Source organism: Rutidosis leptorrhynchoides, chromosome 5 (genome assembly GCF_046630445.1).
Source record: "Rutidosis leptorrhynchoides isolate AG116_Rl617_1_P2 chromosome 5, CSIRO_AGI_Rlap_v1, whole genome shotgun sequence".
Lineage (NCBI taxonomy): Eukaryota > Viridiplantae > Streptophyta > Magnoliopsida > Asterales > Asteraceae > Rutidosis > Rutidosis leptorrhynchoides.
The window spans coordinates 419,903,737-419,916,447 of record NC_092337.1 but is presented as its reverse complement, the minus strand read 5'-3'; positions in this window follow the sequence as shown (position 1 = coordinate 419,916,447).

Below are 12,711 nucleotides of genomic sequence, written 5' to 3'. Positions count from 1 at the left end.
AATAAACATGCTTAAAACGTCAACAAAAATGTTGGTGAGTTATAGGTTTAACCTATATATATCAAATCATAATAATAGACCACAAGATTTCATATTTCAATACACATCCCATACATAGAGATAAAAATCATTCATATGGTGAACACCTGGTAACCGACATTAACAAGATGCATATATAAGAATATCCCCATCATTCCGGGACACCCTTCGGATATGATATAAATTTCGAAGTACTAAAGCATCCGGTACTTTGGATGGGGCTTGTTGGGCCCAATAGATCTATCTTTAGGATTCGCGTCAATTAGGGTGTCTGTTCCCTAATTCTTAGATTACCAGACTTAATAAAAAGGGGCATATTCAATTTCGATAATTCAACCATAGAATGTAGTTTCACGTACTTGTGTCTATTTTGTAAATCATTTATAAAACCTGCATGTATTCTCATCCCAAAAATATTAGATTTTAAAAGTGGGACTATAACTCACTTTCACAGATTTTTACTTCGTCGGGAAGTAAGACTTGGCCACTGGTTGATTCACGAACCTATAACAATATATACATATATATCAAAGTATGTTCAAAATATATTTACAACACTTTTAATATATTTTGATGTTTTAAGTTTATTAAGTCAGCTGTCCTCGTTAGTAACCTACAACTAGTTGTCCACAGTTAGATGTACAGAAATAAATCGATAAATATTATCTTGAATCAATCCACGACCCAGTGTATACGTATCTCAGTATTGATCACAACTCAAACTATATATATTTTAGAATCAACCTCAACCCTGTATAGCTAACTCCAACATTCACATATAGAGTGTCTATGGTTGTTCCGAAATATATATAGATGTGTCGACATGATAGGTCGAAACATTGTATACGTGTCTATGGTATCTCAAGATTACATAATTGATAGTGTTCCAAATGAACATATATTTAGTAGCAATATCGTTCCAATATGTAAAGTTTTTTAATGTAATTTCCTTATTTTTAGTTGTAATAGTTAAATAAATAAGTGCGAAGACGAAAGACGCAAATCGCTCGAAAATGAAGATTTAAAGACAAAAACGAAGATTTGAAAGACCAAAACGTCCAAAAAGCTCAAATGTACAAGATACAATTCAAAAGGTTCAATTTATTGATGAGAAACGTCTAAAAATGACAAGAGTACAAGTTACAAAACGCAAAGTACACGATATAAAATTGTACGAAAGGACGTTCGAAAATCCGGAACCAGGACATGAGTCAACTCTCAGCGCTCGTCGCAACGGTGTAAAAATTACGAGTCAACTATGCACAAGAATAAAATATAATATTTAAATAAATCATAATAAGAATAATATTAAATAATAAAAAGTTGTTAATTGAGCATAGTTCAGGGGTCGTAAATGAAAATTCAATTTATAATTTGGCCTATAAAAGGAACGATCTATGTAACGATGAGCCAGAGGAAGAATTTTTTTCCGATCTTTTTTCTTCGATCAATTATCAATATCAATTATCAATATCTATATTCTATATCTCTATCATAATGTTAATGTAATAAGATATAACAATAATCTTAATTTTAAGTTTAAATTATGATAATAATAAGATTTATGATAGAGATCATTTGAGTGTGTAAGTCGAAATTCTGTCCGTGTAACGCTACGCTATTTTTAATCATTGTAAGTTATGTTCAACCTTTTTACATTAATGTCTCGTAGCTAAGTTATTATTATGCTTATTTAAAACGAAGTAATCATGATGTTGGGCTAATTACTAAAATTGGGTAATTGGGCTTTGTACCATAATTGGGGTTTGGACAAAAGAACGACACTTGTGGAAATTAGATTATGGGCTATTAATGGGCTTTATATTTGTTTAACTAAACGAAAGTTTGTTAATGTTAATATAAAGATTTACAATTGGGCGTCCCTATAAATTACCATATACACTCGATCGGACACGATGGGCGGGGTATTTATATGTACGAATAATCGTTCATTTAACCGGACACGGGAATGGATTAATAGCCACTAGAATAATTAAAACAGGGGTGAAATTACATTCAAGGGTAATTGGTGTAATTGTTAACAAAGTAGTAAAACCTTGGTTTACACGCAGTCGATAACCTGGTGTATTCATTAAACAAAGTATTAAAACCTTGTTACAATTCGAATCCCCAATTAGTTGGAATATTTGACTTCGGGTATAAGGGTAATTTGACGAGGATACTCGCACTTTATATTTATGACCGATGGACTATTATGGACAAAAACCAGATAGACGTATCAAATAAACTAGGACAAAGGACAATTAACCCATGGTAATAAATTAAAATCAACACGTCAAACATCATGATTACGGAAGTTTAAATAAGCATAATTCTTTTATTATATTTCTCATCGTATCTTTATTTACTGTCATTTTATTACTCGCAATTTTATTTTCTGTCATTTTATTTATCGCAATTTATTTTACGCACTTTAATTTTTGTCATTTATTTTTACGCTTAAAATCGACAAACCGGTCATTAAACGGTAAAACCCCCATTTTATAATAATACTACTACTTATTTATATATATATTTTTACAAATAAACTTAATAATATAGCGTTAACTTCACCAGCTCCCTGTGGAACGAACCGGACTTACTAAAAACTACACTACTCTACGATTAGGTACACTGCCTATAGTGTTGTAGCAAGGTTTAGGTATATCCCATCCGTAAATTAATAAAACTTGTGTCATATTTTGTAGTATTTTGTATTAAAAATAATACTATTTCGTACCCTCACGCTACATCATCAAGTTTTTGGCGCCGCTGCCGGGGAGCGCTAAAACGCTATATTTTTAATTATAATAATATTGAAATAAAATATAATAATATAATAATATTGAAATAGAATATAATAATATAATAATATTGAAATAGAATATAATAATATAATAATATTTAAGAATCAAAAATTTATACGTAAATTTTTAAAAAAAGTCGTATTTATTAAATACTTCAGGGGTATATTATGTAACTTATAATTAATAATTGCTATCATGTCGCTTTCATGTGAATAGTAAATTAATTAATTTATTTTCATTTACTATTCATGAATAGTAAATGAATTAAAAAAAAAAAAAGTTTTGAAAAAAAAATTATAATTATAAAAAAATTATTAATTTGTAAAAAAAAATCGTTTTTTTTTAAAAAAAAAAAATCGTTTTTTTAAAAAAAAAAAAAAAAAAATTCGTTTTTAAAAAAAAAAAAAAAATTTGTGTAAAAAAAAAAAAAATCGTTTTTTTTTAAAAGAAAAAAAAAATTCGTTTTAAAAAAAAAAAAAAAAAATTTGCAAAAAAAAAAATCGTTTTTTTTTAAAAAATTTAAAAAAAAAAGAAAAAAAAAAACGTAAAAAAAAAAAACAAAAACGTAAAAAAAAAAAAAACAAAAACGTAAAAAAAAAAAAAATTATTAAAAAAAAATATATATATATATTTTTAAAATTTTGTCTATAAAAAAAAAATGTTTTTTTTTAGTTTTATTACCTTTAGATTTTTAGACTATAGTCGCAACTTTTAGTATTAAGTTTAGTTTTGCCATAGTTATTTTTACTTCTAGAATTTTTAGGCTTTGCCGTAAAATCCCTTAAGTGCTTATTCCTTAGACTAAGTTTTAGGTGCTTTAGAATTTTACGACGCCGTATTTCGCACTACTTTCTTATTTTTATTTTTCGACGCCTATTTTTCGACCTTTTATTTTTCGACATTTTTCGACGTGCAATCTATTTCTTTCTTATTTCTCGCCATTCTAGTTTTTAGGACTTAGAATTTTTTTTCTACTTCTTCTCTAAATTTCTTAAAATTACGAAAATTTATTTTAAGTGGTTAAATTGATAGACATCAAAATTTTCTGGTTCGTAGTAATAGTTGGATTTGTACGTGGACCGGGTTATTGGAGCCAAACAGTACTCAATTATATTGAGACCAAACGAATCCTGCCACTCTGCTGCATCTTTTGGCTATTCGAAACGTGGGCAAAATCAGAAAAGTCTATTAATTGGATAACTTATTATAATTTTTCTTTCCTTTTTAAAAACTAATAGGATATTCAGTGAATGCACCGAGCAAAACGTTCACCACCTTTCATACGTTCACCACCTGTAACTCGATCAAGACATCTAGCAAATATTGTCGCCGTTGATTTTTCTTTAGAATCGTCATCTAGTCGAACAAGAACTCCAACTCAAATTTCCGATAATCCATCTTTTGAACCCGACTTCACAATTAAGAACCCGGAGCATATTCAAGGACAATTCCAAGATCCTGAACCACTAATTATTCCTCCTGAACCACAAACCGTTAAATCAGAATCCTCTAGTGATTCGTATTCAACAAATTCAATTATGGAAGTAACGGAACCTCTAAGTATGGAAGATCGAATGAGAGCCACACGCACGGGCCAAGGTCACGCCATTATTAAGCCAGAAGTTAATGCGTCAGATTATGAAATCAAAGGACAAATTCTACACATGGTAACTAACCAATGCCAATTCAGTGGTGCACCGAATGAAGATCCTAACGAACACCTTCGTACGTTTAAAAGAATTTGTACACTATTCAAAATCCGAGAAGTGGAAGATGAGCAGATCTATCTCATGTTGTTTCCCTGGACTTTAAAGGGAGAAGCCAAAGATTGGTTAGAATCGTTACCTGAAGGGGCGATTGACACATGGGATGTTTTAGTTGAAAAATTTCTTAAACAATTCTTTCCGGCATCTAAAGCCGTGAGACTTCAAGGAGAAATTGTTACGTTCGCGCAAAAGCCAAATGAAACATTATATGAGGCGTGGACAAGATTCGGAAGGATGTTGAGAGGATGTCCTCAACACGGTTTAGACACTTACCAAATAGTACAAATATTCTACCAAGGTGTCAACGTTGCTACACGAAAAGACATCGATATAACAGCTGGTGGTTCCATTATGAAGAAAACCGCAACTGAAGCTTACAAAATCATTGATAACACAACATCCCACTCACATGAGTGGCACCAAGAAAAAGATATATTTCGATCATCTAAAGCGGCTAGAGCCGATTCTAGCCATGACTTTGATTCCGTTTCCGCAAAAATAGATGCTTTCGAAAGAAGAATGGAAAAGATGAATAAAGATATTCACGCAATTCGAATCAGTTGTGAGCAATGCGGTGGACCACACTTATTGAAAGATTGTAATGTTGAACCAACGATGGAACAACGAGAGAATGTTTCTTATATGAACCAAAGGCCGGGAAATGATTATCAAAATAATTATCAACCGCCAAGGCCGAACTTCAATCGAAATCAATACATTCTTTACAATCCAAAAGGACCCGAAAATAACTTGTACAACCAACAAGGTCCGAATAACCAACCAACTCAAAACAACACTTTCAATCAACAAAGACCTAGCTTGTATAAACCACCACAACAACTCGAAGAGAAAAAGTCAAATCTAGAAGAAATGATAGCAAAGCTAGTTGAATCTCAAACACAATTTATTACATCTCAAACCCAAACGAATGAGAGGTTTGATCAGTCACTTAGAACTCAACAAGCTTCCATTTTGAATCTAGAAAAACAAGTAGGTACTGTTGTTAGATTAATAAGGGAAAGAGAACAAGGAAAGCTACCGAGTGATACTGAAGTAAATCCTCGGAATGAGAATGTTAATATGGTTTCAACGAATTCTGAAAAACCAGCACCAGAAGATGGGAAGGTTTTAGATGAGAGTAACAATGAAGAAGTTACACCACCACCACCCGAGTATGTAAAGCCAGTGGTGGCACCATACAGACCACCCATCCCGTTTCCAAGAAAAGGAGTTGAGTATGAGCAAGTAATAGGTAATAAAGTTTGTGATACCTCTGGAAAGAAGAAGAAGAAGAATAAAAAAGTGCAAGAAACAAAAGCCGTAAATATAAACCCGGTGAAGACAGTTCCACCAAAACCTCCACCTAGGGTAGGTGATCCGGGTGAATTTATTGTTCCTTGTCTACTTAGTGATTGTGTCATGTATGATGCACTAGCAGATTTAGGTGCAAGTGTAAGTGTTATGCCTCTTTCCTTATATAAGAGATTAGGTGTAGGTAAGTTAAGTCCAACGGATATGAGTGTTCGACTCTTTGATCAAACCATTAAGCACCCAGTTGGAATTGCTGACAACCTACCCGTTCAAGTAGGCAATTTAACCTTTCTAGTCGAATTTATTGTCATTGACATAGAAGAGGACCCAAACATTCCTCTAATTTTAGGTCGGCCATTCTTAGCGTCCACCAAGGCGTTATTTGATGTAGGAAATGGAAGAATGACACTTAAGAGTGGTAACAAATCTATCACCTTTATGATTCGAAAGTCTAAATCTCCACCAACCAAGACCGTTGAACCAGAAAAAACGATTGGTAAGAACCATGTGGTTTTACCAACTCCAACGGTAATACTTAGCAATAATGAAACGCCTAAGTGTAGGGAAAATGAAGTAACACCTAATGATGACATGATAACAAAGAACCCCGTTATTGATACGAAATTAAATGACCCCATTATTAACAGTTCAATGAAGAAACTTTTTAAACGGGCTATTGATGCTAGAAGTAAGGGGAACTTTAAGTTATGTAACCGGTTAGTATCCAATCTGTCGCCTAAAGAAAGGGCGAAGCTAGTTGAATTATGGGATATTACGGAAGAAGCCGGGCACTGGCTTAAAGAAAAAGTCACAGATAGGCAAGTTGATTATGGACCAAGAAAAATTGACAATGAAGTTAATCACAATTTCAACACCACAGCTACCTAAGTGTGGGGAGATTCGAATGTTCTAAAAAGATAATGCTGTCTAAAGTTATTTGTTCTGTTCTCGTGTAGTTCCGAGAATGGAATCCGATTGGTCTTTTCCGCTAGCAGACACTAAAGAACTAGTTTCCTCCCTCCATTCTGAATTTTTTTTTTATTTTGTAGGTTTTATATAAAAATTAATATGCTTTTTAAAAATTTAAATTTTGTGTGATTTTAAAAACAAAATTTACTTTAATTCATTAAGTTTAAACAAATGATTTCTAAAATTCGTCGTGAGTTGAAGACTAGGTCATTAAGCCGAAATTACTTTACCCGAGGGCGGGGCGACAAATTTTGTTATCATTATTTTTAATTTTATTGATTTAAAGTATGCTAAAAATATTATACTTTATAAATTTTTGAAAAGTGGGGTTATAAACCAAACTTCAAAAATATATATATATATATATATATATATATGTTTGTATTTTATCTTATGTACAAAACAGGGTAAAACAACGCACTTTCAAAGACTGTCATTAAAGTTAAGCAAAAGGTACTAATTTTGACGACAAGACGCAAAACAACAAATATGATATAACAAATGAAGGAATGAACGATGAGGCGCCATCTATCATTCGACGAGCTTTGTAATTACAAACTCGGTATTTTTAATCACTTTTCTACGCTAATCACCCTCATGAATTTATAATTATAGTCTGATTTCATGCAAATGAGGGCATTGCATGATCTTAAGTGTGGGGAAGGGTTATAAATTCTCTCAGGTTTATACTTGGTTTATTTGCCAAATTTTGTGAAAATTTGAAAAATTTTCAATTAAATGAAGTCAAAATTATGTTTATACATATTTATGAACGGTGAAAACTAGGTGTTAATACCGAAATTATCGTTACCTCGGAAAGGGCATAAATTGAGAAACAACCTAAAACGCTTGAATTCATTTAAAATGAAATAAAGGAGAATAAAAAGGCAAAGAAAGAAACTAAGTGTGGGGAGAATGTACCAAGTTATTCAATTAAAAACTATCTATCACATGTTTCTGTAAAGTTATTGCAGGTGTTTTTGTTTTGGACTAAATTAACTGTTTTACCCGATTTATTAAAGAAAGATGGATCTACACGATGAATCAATTCCATCATTAAAAGGAAGTAAAGTCTTCCGAAAAAGACACGCGCTTCTTGATTTAGGTCATGAAGTTGTCGTCCAGACCAGCTGTAGGTTGACGAAAAATCTAGAAAAGTCATCTCTAAAATCAGCAGGAAATCCACGGACCTCAGCATCAAACAGGGTCGCCAAGTGGTCAGATTTATCCTAACCATGAGAAGGATTTATCTCGTACAATGGGGAGGCACCGTGCAAATTAGCTTGATAAGACTAATGAATCAGATCCCCAGAAAGGATAATCTCCTTAAAGATTAAAAATCAGCTTTTAAGACTGATATTACTCAATACTTGAGATTGACCTTAAAGATTGAGAATTCAAACTCATGGAATTCAATGATATCTAAATTCGAGCTTGAACGAGAAAATATTTTGATCAAAAATACAAACCGATTTGTTTTCTAAAAACCCATTTTCAATGCGTTCATTACCATTGAACGTAAAATCCTAGGAATTCACCTGGAATTCATTAGGTCACCTGAACCAAATCGGGTGTCAACCGTAAGAACGGTGGTTGCATAGCATGGTCGGAGACAGGACCTTGTGCCAGACCGAAAAATCATAGGATGATCTTTACTATCGCTCCTACCAAGGATAGTTCTAGCATCCGACACGTTAAAAGACCATAATCATCTGCATGTCACGGGACATTGCCTTAACAGTTTCTTGTTCATCGCTTTCCTTTACAACCGGACGGTAGTTTTCCGAAAGGTAATATACGGAACAAGTAAACTGGATGTGTGCTTTCTGATACCGGGATAGCAGTGGATTACACGAACCTAAATGTTTTTAGCCAAAATATTGATCCACAAATATATTTTGCAACACCAATGGTGGATCAAATCAGAAAACTTATCTAGGGTAAAAGCTAGATTGAATTTTCAAAAGATCAAATGTTTTCATAAAGATCCTATTTCCTAAAGGATCTAAATTTTTATAGTCATGTGGGACTGTAAACCGCCTTTCAAATGTGCACTTTGCTTTGGAAACCGAAAGTAAATCGGCTATTTGATTGCAAGTGTCGTTGACCTAAACCCAAGGCAACTGTGGATGACACACCCACCTTTAACCATCATTACTGTCATTGTTTATACCGCTATATCAAAATCACTGATGTACAAAATGTGATGAATAAAAAAAGTGATTCATGTATGTTTTTATTTCAAGTTCTGTATTGCTTGAGGACAAGCAACGCTCAAGTGTGGGGATATTTGATAGTGTTCCAAATGAACATATATTTAGTAGCAATATCGTTCCAATATGTAAAGTTTTTTAATGTAATTTCCTTATTTTTAGTTGTAATAGTTAAATAAATAAGTGCGAAGACGAAAGACGCAAATCGCTCGAAAATGAAGATTTAAAGACAAAAACGAAGATTTGAAAGACCAAAACGTCCAAAAAGCTCAAATGTACAAGATACAATTCAAAAGGTTCAATTTATTGATGAGAAACGTCTAAAAATGACAAGAGTACAAGTTACAAAACGCAAAGTACACGATATAAAATTGTACGAAAGGACGTTCGAAAATCCGGAACCAGGACATGAGTCAACTCTCAGCGCTCGTCGCAACGGTGTAAAAATTACGAGTCAACTATGCACAAGAATAAAATATAATATTTAAATAAATCATAATAAGAATAATATTAAATAATAAAAAGTTGTTAATTGAGCATAGTTCAGGGGTCGTAAATGAAAATTCAATTTATAATTTGGCCTATAAAAGGAACGATCTATGTAACGATGAGCCAGAGGAAGAATTTTTTTCCGATCTTTTTTCTTCGATCAATTATCAATATCAATTATCAATATCTATATTCTATATCTCTATCATAATGTTAATGTAATAAGATATAACAATAATCTTAATTTTAAGTTTAAATTATGATAATAATAAGATTTATGATAGAGATCATTTGAGTGTGTAAGTCGAAATTCTGTCCGTGTAACGCTACGCTATTTTTAATCATTGTAAGTTATGTTCAACCTTTTTACATTAATGTCTCGTAGCTAAGTTATTATTATGCTTATTTAAAACGAAGTAATCATGATGTTGGGCTAATTACTAAAATTGGGTAATTGGGCTTTGTACCATAATTGGGGTTTGGACAAAAGAACGACACTTGTGGAAATTAGATTATGGGCTATTAATGGGCTTTATATTTGTTTAACTAAACGAAAGTTTGTTAATGTTAATATAAAGATTTACAATTGAGCGTCCCTATAAATTACCATATACACTCGATCGGACACGATGGGCGGGGTATTTATATGTACGAATAATCGTTCATTTAACCGGACACGGGAATGGATTAATAGCCACTAGAATAATTAAAACAGGGGTGAAATTACATTCAAGGGTAATTGGTGTAATTGTTAACAAAGTAGTAAAACCTTGGTTTACACGCAGTCGATAACCTGGTGTATTCATTAAACAAAGTATTAAAACCTTGTTACAATTCGAATCCCCAATTAGTTGGAATATTTGACTTCGGGTATAAGGGTAATTTGACGAGGATACTCGCACTTTATATTTATGACCGATGGACTATTATGGACAAAAACCAGATAGACGTATCAAATAAACTAGGACAAAGGACAATTAACCCATGGTAATAAATTAAAATCAACACGTCAAACATCATGATTACGGAAGTTTAAATAAGCATAATTCTTTTATTATATTTCTCATCGTATCTTTATTTACTGTCATTTTATTACTCGCAATTTTATTTTCGGTCATTTTATTTATTGCAATTTATTTTACGCACTTTAATTTTTGTCATTTATTTTTACGCTTAAAATCGACAAACCGGTCATTAAACGGTAAAACCCCCATTTTATAATAATACTACTACTTATTTATATATATATTTTTACAAATAAACTTAATAATATAGCGTTAACTTCACCAGCTCCCTGTGGAACGAACCGGACTTACTAAAAACTACACTACTCTACGATTAGGTACACTGCCTATAGTGTTGTAGCAAGGTTTAGGTATATCCCATCCGTAAATTAATAAAACTTGTGTCATATTTTGTAGTATTTTGTATTAAAAATAATACTATTTCGTACCCTCACGCTACATCATCAATAATATACAATACAAGTTGATTAAGTTATGGTTGGAATAGATTTGTTACCAATTTTCACGTAGCTAAAATGAGAAAAATTATCCAATCTTGTTTTACCCATAACTTCTTCATTTTAAATCCGTTTTGAGTGAATCAAATTGCTATGGTTTCATATTGAACTCTATTTTATGAATCTAAACAGAAAAAGTATAGGTTTATAGTCGGAAAAATAAGTTACAAGTCGTTTTTGTAAAGGTAGTCATTTCAGTCGAAAGAACGACGTCTAGATGACCATTTTAGAAAACATACTTCCACTTTGAGTTTAACCATAATTTTTGGATATAGTTTCATGTTCATAATAAAAATCATTTTCCCAAAATAATAACTTTTAAATCAAAGTTTATCATAGTTTTTAATTAACTAACCCAAAACAGCCCGCGGTGTTACTACGACGGCGTAAATTCGGTTTTACGGTGTTTTTCGTGTTTCCAGGTTTTAAATCATTAAGTTAGCATATCATATAGATATAGAACATGTGTTTAGTTAATTTTAAAAGTCAAGTTAGAAGGATTAACTTTTGTTTGCGAACAAGTTTAAAATTAACTAAACTATGTTCTAGTGATTACGAGTTTAAACCTTCGAATAAGATAGTTTTATATATATGAATCGAATGATGTTATGAACATCATTACTACCTCAAGTTTAGTAGGTAAACCTACTGGAAGTGAAAAGAAATGATCTAGCTTCAAAGGATCTTGGATGGCTTGAAAGTTCTTGAAGTAGGATCATGACACAAAAACAAGTTCAAGTAAGATTTTTACTCGAATTAAGATAGTTTATAGTTATAGAAATTGAATCAAAGTTTGAATATGAATATTACCTTGAATAAGAAAGATAACCTACTGTATATAACAAAGGTTTCTTGATCTTAGATGATTACTTGGAATGGATTAGAAAGCTTGGAAGTAAATTAGTAAACTTGAAGGGATTTTTGAAGTGTTCTTGAAGTGTTCTTCCTATGATGATTATAGCTTGATTCTTGAAGTGATTTTTGATGAAGATGATGATTAACTACTGTAAAAATACGTTCATAATAGTGTGTGTGTGTTGAGAGAGAATTAGAAAGAGAATTGGAAGTGAAATGGAGTGAATGATGAGTGGTAATTGGTGAGTGGTGAGTGGGGTTAAAAGAAGTTCTAGTTAGTTGACTAGCTCATGGTAGAAGTTAAAATTGATTAGTCATACATGACATAATCAAGAGTGGAATCCCATGCTAGTTCCTATTGGTATATACCCATAGTAAGTACGTTTTGAAGCTGTGTATAATACGGGTAAGAATACGACTAGAATTCTTGATGAAAGAAAAGAATGGGAAAGTAACTGTAATCATTTTCGTTAAGTATGAGTGTTTTGATATATGTCTTGAAGTCTTCCAAAAGTATTTTAATACATCTAAATACACTACATGTATATACATTTTAACTGAGTCGTTAAGTCATCGTTAGTCGTTACATGTAAGTGTTGTTTTGAAACCTTTAAGTTAACGATCTCAATTAATGTTGTTAACCCATTGTTTATTATATCTAATGAGATGTTAAATTATTATATTATCATGATATTATGATATATTAATATATCTTAATATGATATATATACATTTAAATG